The following is a 13,838-nucleotide window of genomic DNA, read 5'->3' as shown; positions in this document are numbered from 1 at the left end:
TTAAAATTTCAAAAATAAGGAACTAAAATTCAATGAAGAAAGCTAGGAACTGATGCAGCAAGGAATGCAATATACTACATGCTGTTACGCTTAAGATTTTCATTTCTGTCCTGATATTACGTATTATGTGTATGATATGAGGATGCTAAGGGGAAAGGAATGTTTTTAATCACAAGAAATGTTTAAAAATCCTGTAGAAAAAGAATCACTACACTATATGAGGAAGGTCCCCGGGTGGCGCACTCTGCGCCGGGTAGTCTAACGGTAACTGAAAGGTTGGCGATTGGAACTTACCCAGTGGCACCGTGGACGAAAAGGTCTGGAAATCTGCTTCCTTAAAAATTGTTGTTGGTTGCTATCCAGGCGATTCTGACTCATGTTGACTCCACGTAATCTTAAATGAAGCAGAAGGCCGTGATTTTTCTTCCGGTAAAACCACCAATCTTTAGGTTAGCCCAGACTCAAGCCGGTTACCGTCGAGTCGATTCCGACTCACAGGGACCCTATAGGGCAGAGTAGAACTGCCCCATAGAGTTTCCAAGGAGCGCCTGGCGGGTTTGAACTGCGGATCCTTTCTGGTGAGTTCGAACTGCGGATCCTTTCTGGCGGGTTCGAACTGCGGATCCTTTGGTTAGCACTTAACCACTACGCCACCAGCGAGCCCATAGGAGAGTAGAATTGACCCATCGAGTTTCCAATAGAGCCTGGTGGATTCGAACTACTAATCTTAACCACTAAGCCCCCAGGGTTAGCATTCAAGTGCAATTGTGCCCCTGGTCATCCGCAAAGATTAAACCAAAACCCCAAAACCACTGTGGTGGAGTAGATTACGACTCACAGCTGTAATCTTTTCCGGAGCCGACCGACCGCCTTCTTTCTCCCGCATAGGCGCTGGTGAGTTCAACAGCCAACCTTTTGGTTAGCAGTCCAGCCCCTAATCACAGGGCACACCTTACATATTACAGCCAAAGAAAACTTATGGAGCAGTTCAACTCTGCAACACATGGGGTCTCCATCCATGAGTTGGATCTATTTGATGGCAATGGAGGAATACCCATCCAGCATCAACAGGGAATATTTTACCTTCCCCCATTCCAATTTTGTGTTTTCCTTATGTCTCCCACAGTGAGAGCCCTGGTTTCCAACAACCTCAATATGTGTACTCATTTCCTCAATCCTAAAATTTACACGAAATAATATCAGAATTGCTACACCTATAGCATTATTTAAATTAAAAAAACTACTGCATAGAGTTTAACATTTACTTGCCATTCTTGTTTACAATGAGGACAAAGCACTAAGGAAAACTTTTACTTGAATCTGTTCTCTCTTTTTTCTCCTATGTGGATATGTTATGCTTTTGAAATACGTTAGATTTATTTGTTCCTATTTGTATTTAATTTTAGAGTATTTTCACAAACACTTGAGTTAGTTTTATGTACTTATTTGCCTCCCTAAAACATTAGTATGTTTCCAAGAGTCAAAAGAATACAGAAAGTTATATTCAGACAAGTCCAAGAGAATGTTTATCCTGTAATTCACCCAGGTGATGGAATGGAAGCAGGCTCCGGGCAATCTGGTGGAAGACCATCAACCAGGAGCAATATCTTTCTTCTTAGCACTAAGGTATCCTTCTCTAGGTTTGTTCGTGTCCGAGAGAGCACAGTGTCGGGAGTTTGGAAACAGTTGAATTGAACATAAAGTGAATTTATCTTGACTTAGTCCTAAAAGACTCTGAAAATAGTAGTGAAGACTCCTCTGCAGCAGGGCCTTGCTGGAGTTACAGTTCTGTGGTAGAATGTGTGCTTAACATGCAACAAGCCCTGGGTTCAAACCCCAGTATCTCCACTTTTTTTTTCTCACAATACAGGCCAAAAATCTTTCTCTCAGAAACTTAATTCTTTCTTAAGTTCACTTGTTTTGGCCTTGGTGTTTCTTTATTAACTAACTAGTTGAGACAATGACGCTCACTTAAATTTATTTGTTGTCATTTCTACTATCCATACATTCTCTTCAAGCACTCTCAGCAATCACTGATATATGGGCCACTGTCTGCACCACTCAAAGACTTAGTGGTCCCTTGAAAGGGTTTGCGGGAAAGCTGAATGCAAAGAGCCTCGAGAATCTGAAAGAAGAAAAACCTGCTCTGTGCTTGGGAAAAATCAATGTTCCTTCTCTGGGATGGAGAACACAGGATTCTCATAGAATGTCAGGGAAAGGAGAATTAATTCCTGCCAAAGAAGAGAGCCATTTCTTTGTCTCATGTCCTTCTCTGGCATGTTCTAAACACTGAGAAGTAGATGTTTAACCCAGGTTTGGGCTGAGGAGGCAAAGACTCACTGCCAAGTCTTGTCAACCTCTCATTCACAGACACGGATATCAGACATGGAGATTGAGCAGGCGGAAGCCATCAAAGATCATGGCAAAGTCTTTGTCCATCTGTTATGAACTCTTGAAGAGGCTGCCAAAGAAGAAATAGAGCGCAAATCCTAAACACTCATGAGTCAAAAGAGGAGAACACAGACACATTAACCCAGAGACCTCGGGTAAGGTCTATATTGTTTCAGGGCAGTTGCCAAATCCTTGTGGAATGATTCTACATTTCCCTATAAATATTTTCAAGTATTGATTCTGAGAATAAAAATAACAATCTTGATGAATCAATGTGGATTCAATCATGCAATCTATACAATATGAACTAAAAGGCTTTTTGTGTTTTGAACTAAACTAGGAGAAAATCTTTTAGGGGACCCTCTTGAAGCAAGGAAAGGGCTAGTTTCTCCATAGGAAGGGGGGATCAGTTATGGTAGGGGAGATGAGAAGCCAAGAGTCCTGAAGTTCTTTTATTATGCGTTATCCCCTTTACTCTTCTTTCCAAAAGCTGTGACTATCTGCTTTTACCAGTCTGTCACAGGTAATCCCTAAGGCAATTTTGAGGTCACCTACTTGATTTTGCCAGGGACTAACCTTCACTGACTCAGACTTATAGTGGCCGTATAGGACAGAGTAGAACTGCCCCACGGGTTTCCAAGGAATGCCTGGCGGATTCAAACTGCTGATCCTTTGGTTAGCAGCCGTAGCACTTAACCACCAGCCACCAGGGTTTCTGAGTTGGAATTGACTCCATGGCACGGGCTTTGATTTTGATTTGGTAACCTTCATTGCCTCAGGACTGAGGAAAAGGTGGCTGAGTATGTAATCATGAGCAGTTGTACAGAGCCTCTGGCTTTCTGTGGCCACAGTTTCCCTCTTTAAACTTCCTTTGAGCTAAGAGCAGGATGTGAAAAGTAAAGGGGCCACAGAGAATTTCTTTAGAAAAAAGTTGAGTTTCAAAAGGCTTCATTAAGAGTTAGGAATACAAGGAGCAAACAAATGGGAACTTTCCTTATTATTATTATTTACACTTCAAGCAAGACCTAGTAACCTTCCCCAGTCTCAGCGGTGCTTAATGTCAAAGCTGCCGGCCCATCCTGCTTCTGCTCTCAACACTGCTCTCACCACATCCATGCATGGAAATGGTAAATTCTTGCAGCTGCCAGGGCAAAACCAATGCTGAACAAGTCTAAATCACACACACACACACAAAATTCAAACTCACGTGAGCCCTCCACAGTGCTCAGCCTGTCTACCCCGAGAAGGAAAGAGCGGAGAGTCACTCTCAAAGGCCAGGTAGTCTTGAGCAAAACGAACCAACTCCTTTTCTGGGAAAACCCTGTTTCTCTTTTCCTTGTCCTCTTCCTCTCTCCCCTTTTTCTCCTTCTTTTCTTTTATTTCACCCCACTCCCACTCTTTACTCTGCATTAGCTGATGCTCCTCTCTCTTTCTTCATGTGCACTCCTGAATGTTTTCACAGTAGTTCAGCACACTTCCTAGTGCCGTGCATGACCATTTAAATTTTTTTTTTTATTGAGATTCACGTGTAGTTGATACCCTTCTTTATCCTAACCCCACCCCAAAAAAATCACTTGATAATTTTTTCCCCTATATGCCCAGTGTAACTTCTCCACAGCATAGGCTGAGGCCAACTGCAGAGCTGGGACAAAGGGAAGGCAAATGAATGTTTGGCTTGTGAGGCAGAACCCCCACAGTGCTGTATTCTTTACCTGGAGTCCCCCCCTACAGTGTCGTATTGGAAAATTGTTTCCTTTGCTGCGCTTCACCCCATCCCCCTCAGCTTTGAATTTGAACCCTGCTTTTGTTTGGAGGTTATATATAAACCCCGTTGCACCTACATAGTATGATTAAGAATGTTGCAGACAAAACTTGTGTGAACTCCCTACTTGTAAACCCTTGGTGGATTCATTTGTTCCTATTCGTATTTAATTTTAGAGTATTTTCACAAACACTTGAGTTTTTATGAAACTTGGTGAGCAGTCTTAGGAGCAGTAACCACGGACCGACTCCATTTCCTTGTACAAAGAAATAAAGGTGCCTTTTGTTCACCCATCTGGGTCTCTCATTTACTGGCCAATAAAGTCATGCAAATAAGAACCCGGGGTTTCCACCTGGTAACACTAGAACTGAGAAGTCTTGGACCTCACGCCGGGGAGAAAGCAGCTGTAAAAGAATCTAAAATATTTTTTGGAGAAAACATTCTAAAAACTTGTATCTGAAATGACAGTCACAACCAAAATGTGCTTAAGGCAGAAAGCCTTGACTCCGCTCATCCGAGACTGAGGTTTGAGAACCTGTCCAGGCACATGGAGGACTTTTACTAAAATTCACTTTGTAAATGGTCTTCAGCTGCTGCGATTTCCTCATTCATTCCTGAGGCTGATTCTGAACGATGAGCTGTCACCAAACGGAGAGTTTCTTCTTTATTTTGCACACTCTTCTTTGTTTTCAGTCACACCTGAGGCCCGTTTTTAGACCACAGCTCTCTGGCACATACACTACTTGTCTTCTGACTTCTCTAGCCTTCTTAACCTTGATTCACATATGGAAGTTAGAGTTACAAATAAATAATATTAATTTTACTTCGTGTTTAGCTAAAGGAGTCCTTGGGTGGTGTAAATGGTTAACTCACTGGGCTGATAACCCAAGAGCTGGATGTTGAAATCCACCCGGAAGCACTGGGAAGAAAAAAAGGAGCCATTACAAACCCTATGGAGCACAATTTTACTCTGCCACACAAGGGGTCGCCATTCATCAGAATCACCTCTAACAGACTGGTTTTTTTGTGTGTGTATTTGTTTTATTTTAGCCAATAATGGCAAATTATAAATACGGAAAGCAGACGTGATTAAGATCATGGTCATTTTGAAACAATAAATTATAAAAGTAAATAATAATACTTCCTCAGATTTTTATATTCTCTTGGGTTCTAGGTGTCCAACCAATCTCACAATATCAAAAGCAGCAACAGAGTTCTACTGCTTGATCATTAACTGGCCAGCTCCACATTCCACTCACCCAATTCCTGAAATTGTTTCTACTTTATTTAAGTGGAAGAGTCCAATATTCTGGCACAGTCAAATTGATACAAAAGTTTCTAATGCCCACAGACAGGTAAAACACAGCTCTTAGAAGGCATCAATCTGCAGACCAAAATTTGAACAGCACTAACGAAGAGATAGGATCTACTGGGGGTGAGACGATATCCAAAGAAATCCTTTCTTCTTTTTAAGTTGAGGCTTGGTTCATGAAGAGGAAAATGCGTACAACTTAATTATTCAGCTTAATGACTTATTAAATATGTATATATCTCATATAGCCAACATTCAGACAAAGATAAGAAATTTTTCAGCTCTCAGAAGCTGAAATTGTATTTGTATCTATCCCAATTAATTCCAATCTTCTGACCTCTACCACTGTTTTCCTGTGTTTTGAAATACTATAGGTGGAATCGTACAGTATGTGTTCATTTCAGAATAGACTCTTTCACTCAACATAATTTTTATTAGATACATCCATATTGTGTCTAGTAGCAGTGGTTCTTTTTTCTTGCTGTCATATCCCATTGTATTACTACTGTACATCACAATTTTTTGTTTCTTTTGCTGTTGATGTACATATAAAACAACTAATGCTGCTGTGAACATTTTTGTACATAGGGTTCAAGGGAAATAAGCCTTCATTTTTCTTGGGTCTAAATGCAGCTGTGGAGTTTTAGGGTTATAGGTCTTATGTATATATATATATATATTTTTTTTTTAATTTTTATTAAGCTTCAAGTGAACATTTACCATTCCAGTCTGTCACATGTAGGTTTACATACATCTTACTCCCTTCTCCCACTTGCTCTCCCCCTATTGAGTCAGCCCTTACAGTCTCTCGTTTCGTGCCAATTTTACCATCTTCCCTCTCTCTCTATCTTCCCATCCCCCCTCCAGTCAAGAGTTGCCAACACACTCTCCAGTGTCCACCTGATTTAATTAGCTCACTCTTCATCAGTATCTCTCTCCCCCCCACTGACCAGTCCTTTTCATGCCTGATGATTTGTCTTCGGGGATGGTTCCTGTCCTGTGCCATCAGAAGTTCTGGGGAGCATTGTCTCTGGGATTCCTCTAGTCGCAATCATACCATTAGGTGTGGTCTTTTAATGAGAATTTGGGGTCTGCATCCCATTGGTCTCCTGCTCCCTCAGGAGTTGTCTGTTGTGTTCCCTGACAGGGCAGACATCGATTGTGGCTGGGCACCAACTAGTTCTTCTGGTCTCAGGATAATGTAGGTCTCTGGTTCAAGTGGCCCTTTCTGTCTCTTGGGTTCTTAGTTGTCGTGTGACCTTGGTGTTCTTCCTTTGCCTTTGCTCCCGGTGGGTTGAGACCAATTAATGTATTTTAGATGGCTGCTTGTTGGCATTTAGGACCCCAGGCGCCACAATTCAAAGTGGGATGCAGAGTGTTTTCATAATAGAATTGTTTTGCCCATTGACTTAGAAGTCCCCTCAAACCAAGTTCCCCAGACCCCAGCCCCTGCTTCGCTAACCTTTGAAGCTTTCATTTTATCTCGGAAACCTCTTTACTTTTAATCCAGTCCAATTAGGCTGACCTTCCTTGTTTTGAGTGTTGTCTTTCCCTTCACCCAAAGCAGTTCCCATCTACAGATTGATCAATAAAAAGCCCTCTCCCTCCCTCCCTCCCTCCCTCCCCCCTTTGTAACCACAAAAGTATGTGTTCTTTTCCATTTTTTCTATTTCTCAAGATCTTATAATAGTGGTCTTATACAATATTTGTCCTTTTGCCTCTGACTCATTTCGCTCAGCATAATGCCTTCCAGATTCCTCCATGTTATGAAATGTTTCAGAGATTCGTCACTGTTCTTTATCGATGCGTAGTATTCCATTGTGTGAATATACCACAATTTATTTACCCATTCATCCGTTGATGGACATCTTGGTTGCTTCCAGCTTTTTGCTATTGTAAACAGAGCTGCAATAAACATGGGTGTGCATATATCTGTTTGTGTGAAGGGTCTTGTATCTTTAGGGTATATTCCGAGGAGTGGGATTTCTGGGTTGTATGGTAGTTCTATTTCTAACTGTTTAAGATAACGCCAGATGGATTTCCAAAGTGGTTGTACCATTTTACAATCCCACCAGCAGTGTATGAGAGTTCCAGTCTCTCCGCAGCCTCTCCAACATTTATTATTTTGTGTTTTTTGAATTAATGCCAGTCTAGTTGGTGTCAGATGGAATCTCATCGTAGTTTTAATTTGCATTTCTCTAATGGCTAATGATCGAGAGCATTTTCTCATGTATCTGTTGGCTGCCTGAATATCTTCCTTAGTGAAATGTGTGTTCATATCCTTTGCCCACTTTTTGATTGGGTTGTTTGTCTTTTTGTGGTTGAGTTTTGACAGAGTCATGTAGATTTTAGAGATTAGGCGCTGGTCTGAGATGTCATAGCTGAATATTCTTTCCCAGTCTGTAGGTGGTCTTTTTACTCTTTTGGTGAAGTCTTTAGATGAGCATAGGTATTTGATTTTTAGGAGCTCCCAGTTATCTGGTTTCTCTTCATCATTTTTGGTAATGTTTTGTATTCTGTTTATGCCCTGTATTAGGGCTCCTAGGGTAGATCCTATTTTTTCTTCCATGATTTTTATCGTTTTAGTCTTTATGTTTAGGTCTTTGATCCACTTGGAGTTAGTTTTTGTGCATGCTGTGAGGTATGGGTCCTGTTTCATTCTTTTGCAAATGGATATCCAGGTATGCCAGCACCATTTGTTAAAAAGACTATTATTTCCCCAATTGACTGACACTGGTCCTTTGTCAAATATCAGCTGCTCATAAATGGATGGATTTGTATCTGGATTCTCAATTCTGTTCCATTGGTCTATGTGCCTGTTGTTGTACCAGTACCAGGCTGTTTTGACTACTGTAGCTATATAATAGGTTCTGAAATCAGGTAGGGTGAGGCCTCCCACTTTCTTCTTCTTTTTCAGTAATGTTTTGCTTATCCGGGGGTTCTTTCCTTTCCATATGAAATTAGTGATTTGTTTCTCTAGTCCCTTAAAGTATGACATTGGTATTTGGATTGGAAGTGCGTTGTATGTATAAATGGCTTTTGGTAGAATAGACATTTTTACTATGTTAAGTCTTCCTATCCATGAGCAGGGTATGTTTTTCCATTTAAGTGTGTCCTTTTGAATTTCTTGTAGCAGAGTTTTATAGTTTTCTTTGTATAGGTCTTTTACGTCCTTGGTAAGATTTATTCCTAAGTATTTTATCTTCTTGGGGGCTACTGTGAATGTCTTATGTATATTTTGTTTCAGGCAATATTTCTAAATAGTCTACAAGTGTGAATGTGTCAGTTGACAGTCTCATCTGCAATGTAGGAAAGTTTCAGTTGTTCCATATCATCAGCAACACTTGATATTTTCAATTCTTTTATCTTAAGCAATTTTGGTGGAGGGGAGTATGATTTCACTGTGTTTTAATCTGCATTTTCCTTATAATTAATGATGTTCAGCACCCCACCAGATCAGCTACAGGACTGGCTGCAAGGGGCATAGGTCCAATTCCATGTGGGAAAAAAAGTCCTTAGGAAGGTAGCTGTAGTCGTGGCCGAGTGGTTAAGGCGATGGACTAGAAGTCCATTGGGGTTTCTCCCTGCCGACTACGGACTGTTTGGGGCCCTGGCGTTGTGTGGGTAAAGAGTGGCTCCTTCGAAAGCGCATGGATCCCTGATCACTAGGAGTCCTAGTTGGCTTCACAGCGACGGTTTTTAGTTTATTTTTGTTTTGCTTTTTAGGTCTCATGCGGCCCTCACCCTTGAAGGTGCCGAACCGGCCGGCCCTTGACAGAGCTGCCTTCATAAGAGATTTCGAGGCACTTCTCTCTCCCCGTGTAGTTGATGGTTTGGGCGGTGAAGAGATGGCTGGCAGTGTCCAAACATTTCTCCAGGGCCATGCCAGGGGAATCAAGGACTCCATCTGGGGTATCTACACCATTTCGAAGCTAGGCGCTCCAATACTGTAAAAGAGGGAGGAAAAGCATAGAAGAAGGCTAGTAGCGACCTGACACAGAAAGGACCCCAGAGTACAGAGCCTAAACAAGACAAGTGAGCCACGTATTGTGGTAGAATTTTCCAGTGCTGCGCTTGGAATGGAGGAATATTCTGCTTCAGTCTCCTCTTGTTTCATCAAGTGTTTATTCCTGTGATTCAGTCAGTAACAGCACAAATTATTGGTGATCTATCACTATCGAAACATTTGATCGTGGCTGGAATTCTTCCTCACGTCAATTTTCAGTGCTCTTTGGGTGCTCCCCTGTTCGTGCTTAGCAAAGTTGTCAATGTCATTTGGTTCCAAAATATAGCTGACCAGGCATTTGAGGTATCAGGGAGGAAGCCTCACCCATTCCCTAGTGTCAGGAAAGCAATTGCTGATATGCCCTTCAACCTCTGCCGCAGGCTCTTTTCCTTCTCCAAGGGAAGTTTGGGAGTCTCTTCATCCATCCTGTTGGTCAGCTGGTTTGTCTCCTGCATATGTCCCTTCTATATTCACTACACTGCTTTGAATAATACTGATTCAATAAAGGAATTGAAATGCACTAGCTGTTGTCAAACATAGAAAGGAACTGGCCCTCCTACTTTGGATTTGGTTTGCCCTTGGCTTTGCTCACAGCAACGCAGTTCTCATTCATTACCAGTGGTTGCCTCTTCTCCATCCTCTTTCCTTTATTCATTATCAGCATCAATGAAGCAAAGGACCCTGGCAAAGTGTATCGTTTTTAAGTTAAGCCTCTTCTCTCTGGTGGTCTTATTAACAGACCCTTCCATAAGATGGTCTACCTGCAGTCTGCTCAAACTCTGCAGAGATGTTCCCTTCACCACATCCATCTCCTGCCAAACTTAATGCAGCTGCAGGCCACTGACTTCACCTGCCACCCACAGGGAACGGGTAGGATTGGAAGGAGGATGTGGCAGCTCTTTTCCCTGTTCACCTCCCCTGCCCCAGGGAAGATAGGACTCTTTCTGCCAAGGGCGCTTTACATATTCTGTTCTCTCCGAGGAACTGGAATTTTGTCTCTGGCGCACTTAAGCAGAATCTTCCTGACACTAGTAAGTGGGTTTTAAGGCCATGAGTCTGAAAAGACCACATGTTTTCCTGTAGCTATTTTCTAGCATTTGCCAGACCTTGTGCCATTTTTTTTTTTTTTTCTGCCTGTGCTATTTACCCTCCCACCTCCCTTCCCTGCCTTCCACCCTTGGATGAATGGATTTTATAAAACTTGCAATTTGTGGATTTGTTATTTCTGTTGTTTTTCTGTGAAGCACATACATTGGATGTGGTGGGTAAAGGGGCGTCTCAGTTGCTCCTGATCACTCCTTTTACAGCTGTCACTGTCGTGTTTTTCATAACTTGGGTTAGGTTTTGGTCTCTCTTGTTCCACTGCAACAAATGAGTCTGAAGAATTGCGACAGGAGGAAAGACCTGGCAGCCAAATCTGTTGGGTTTTGAGGAGTGTTTTTCTTTCTTCCCCTTAAAGAGAAAAGGTTTCTTCACTGGGACATAAAGTATCCCAGCGATAGGGAATTATCAACTCTGGAAAAGTGCCACTGCAACACAGAATGATCAGAGAACCTGAACTTTTTAACTCTGGAGGTCTGAGGTTTACTGTTGGCCATCGTTGGGTCTGTTTGGTATTTCAAAGGAATATTAACCCCGTGCAGTCGAGTCGATTCTGACTCATAGCGAGCCTATAGGACAGAGTAGACCTGCCCCACAGAGTTCCCAAGGAGCACCTGGCAGATTCGAACTGCCGACCCTTTGGTTAGCAGCCATAGCACTTAACCACCATGCGACCAGGGTTTCCAAAGGAATATTGGGTGCTGCTAATAGGAACTGAAGGGGTTTAATATTTATTAAACCCATTCAACTTGTGGGGGGCAAAAAGCAATAAAAGCCATGTTGATGAGACAAAGCATTATTAGGGAACTTCCATACAGAGGTTGACAGTAAGATTCTCACAAAGGACAGAGAAGCATTGAATGTCACCCAGGTAGAGGTCCAGCCGAGGCAGTGTGAGTTGTGGGCTTATATACCTGGTCTTTATGTGAAAGGATGTGTGCAGGGAGACCAGGGAAAACATACTATCTTTGATGGATGGGGTTGGTTTTGTACTAGTTAATGGGATCCCCTTGGCAGTTACCATAAAAAAAAAAAAAAACCATAAAGGTGGGTGTTAATTGTGTTTTTTCCTGGCCCAGGTCACTGTTCAGTCAAGGCCTCTGGTTTTTCATCAGAGTTCTTTGCAGACAGACCTATCTTGTATTATTCCTGCCCCTCACACCAGTAACTTCTAAAATTGCTTATTGGGCAGTTGAGTATACTCTTTTGTGAAGCACATGTTTAATCTTTGCTTTTTCTCATCAATTTTTCAGCCTCTTTCTTATTGTTTTGTAGAATACCTCCAAATATTCCATATAAGGATCTTCTGTCAAATAAAAGTATTGAAATATCTTCTCCTATGCAAGAAGAATTTTGCTGAAGAACCTTCAGAAAGGTTGCAGCTGTACATAGATAGGGAACTGCCAAAAATTCATGCAGATTCAGAAGAAGATATGGAATGAGGGATATCATTGCTGATGTCAGATGGATCATGACTGAAAGCAGAGAATACCGGAAAGATGTTTACCTGTGTTTCACTGACTACAGAAAGGCATTTGACTGTGTGCATCATAACAAATTATGGATAACATTGTGAGGAATGGGAATTCCAGAATACTTAATCGTGCTCGTGAGGAACCTGTACATAGAACAAGAGGCAGTCATTTGAAGAGAACGGGGAGATACTGCATGGTTTAAAGTCAAGAAGAAGAAGAAGCTGGAATATGTGAAAAATGCAGCATTGCGATTAGAAGAAGACTAATTAACAATCTGCAATATACAGATGATACAACCTTCCTTGCTGAAAATGAAGAGGAGTTGAAGCAATTACTGATGAAGATCAAAGACCACAGCCTTCAGTATGGATTACACCTCAACATAAAGAAAACAAAAATCCTCACAACTGGAACAATAAGCAACATCATGAAAATGGAGAACATATTGAAGTTGTCAAGGATTTCATTTTGCTTTGATCCACAATCAAAGCCCATGGAAACAGAAGACAAGAAATCCAAAGATGCATTGCATTGGGGAAATCTGCTGCAAAAGACCCCTTAAAGTGTTTAAAAGCACAGATGTCACCTTGAGGATTAAGGTGCACCTGACCCAAGCCATGGTGTTTTCATTTACCTCATATGCATGTGAAAGGTGGACAGTGAATAAGGAAGATCAAACAAGAATTGATACCTTTGAATTATGGAGTTGGGGAAGAATACTGAATATATCACGGACTGCTAGAAGAACAAAAATAATTTGTCTTTGAAGAAGTACAGCCAGAATGCTCCTTAGAAGAAGGATTGTGAGACTTCGCCTCACATACTTAGGACCTCTTAACAGGATGGATTAGTCCCTGGAGAAGGACATCATGCTTGGTAACGTGGAGAGCCAGCAAAAAAGAGGAAGACTGTCAATGAGATTGATTGACACAGTGGCTGCAACAATGCACTCAAACGCAACAATGATTGTCAGGATGGCACAGATCTGGGCAGGGTTTCGTTTTGTTGTACATAGGGTCATTATGAGTCAGAATCGACTTGAAGGCAAATAACAAAAATGACAACTGACTGTGAAAAACCCATCTTCTTAAAGGAAAACAAACAAACCAAGCCCATTGCTGTTGTGTGTCAATTCCAACTCATAGCGACCCTATAGAACAGAGTATAACTGCCCCATAGAATTTCAGGAAGCTGCTGGTGGATTTGGATTTGAACTACAGACCTTTTGGTTAGCACTGGTGCTCTTAACCACTGCATCACCAGGGCTCTTTCTTAAAGAGAAGACCCCACCCCAGACTTGAAAAACTTTGTAAGAAAAGAAAAAAAAGGCATCAATTCTTCTTGGTGTTCCTTATTCATTGTGCAGCTTTCACATGCATATGAGAAGATTGAAAACACCATGACATGGGTCAGGTGGACCTTAGTCCTCAAGGTGGCATCGTTGCTTTTTCACACTTTAAAGAGGTCTTTTGCAGCAGATTTGCCCAATGCAATGCATTATTTGATTTCTTGACTTCTGCTTCCATGGGTGTTGATCGTGGATCCAAATAAAATGAAATCTTTGACAACTTCAAACTTTTCCCCATTGATCATGATGTTGCTTTTGTTCCAATTCTGAGGATTTTTGCTTTCTTTATATTGAGGTGGGAAACGCTGGTGGTGTAGTGATTAAGTGCTACAGCTGCTAACCAAAGGGTCGGCAGTTCGAATCTGCCAGACTCTCCTTGGAAACTGTGTTGGGTAGTTCTACTCTGTCCTATAGGGTCGCTATGAGTCGGAATTGACTCGATG

The 13,838-nt window shown here is 41.7% G+C and overlaps 1 pseudogene; it reads left to right on the top strand.

Annotated features, from left to right (window-relative positions):
• The first annotated feature begins 7,761 nt into the window (after positions 1–7,761).
• On the top strand, positions 7,762–10,051 carry LOC100677056 (etoposide-induced protein 2.4 homolog; annotated as a pseudogene).
• Positions 10,052–13,838: the final 3,787 nt, after the last annotated feature.

The sequence above is a fragment of the Loxodonta africana genome, chromosome 1, assembly GCF_030014295.1.
Source record: "Loxodonta africana isolate mLoxAfr1 chromosome 1, mLoxAfr1.hap2, whole genome shotgun sequence".
NCBI lineage: Eukaryota > Metazoa > Chordata > Mammalia > Proboscidea > Elephantidae > Loxodonta > Loxodonta africana.
This window is presented reverse-complemented; position numbering and strand designations above follow the sequence as displayed.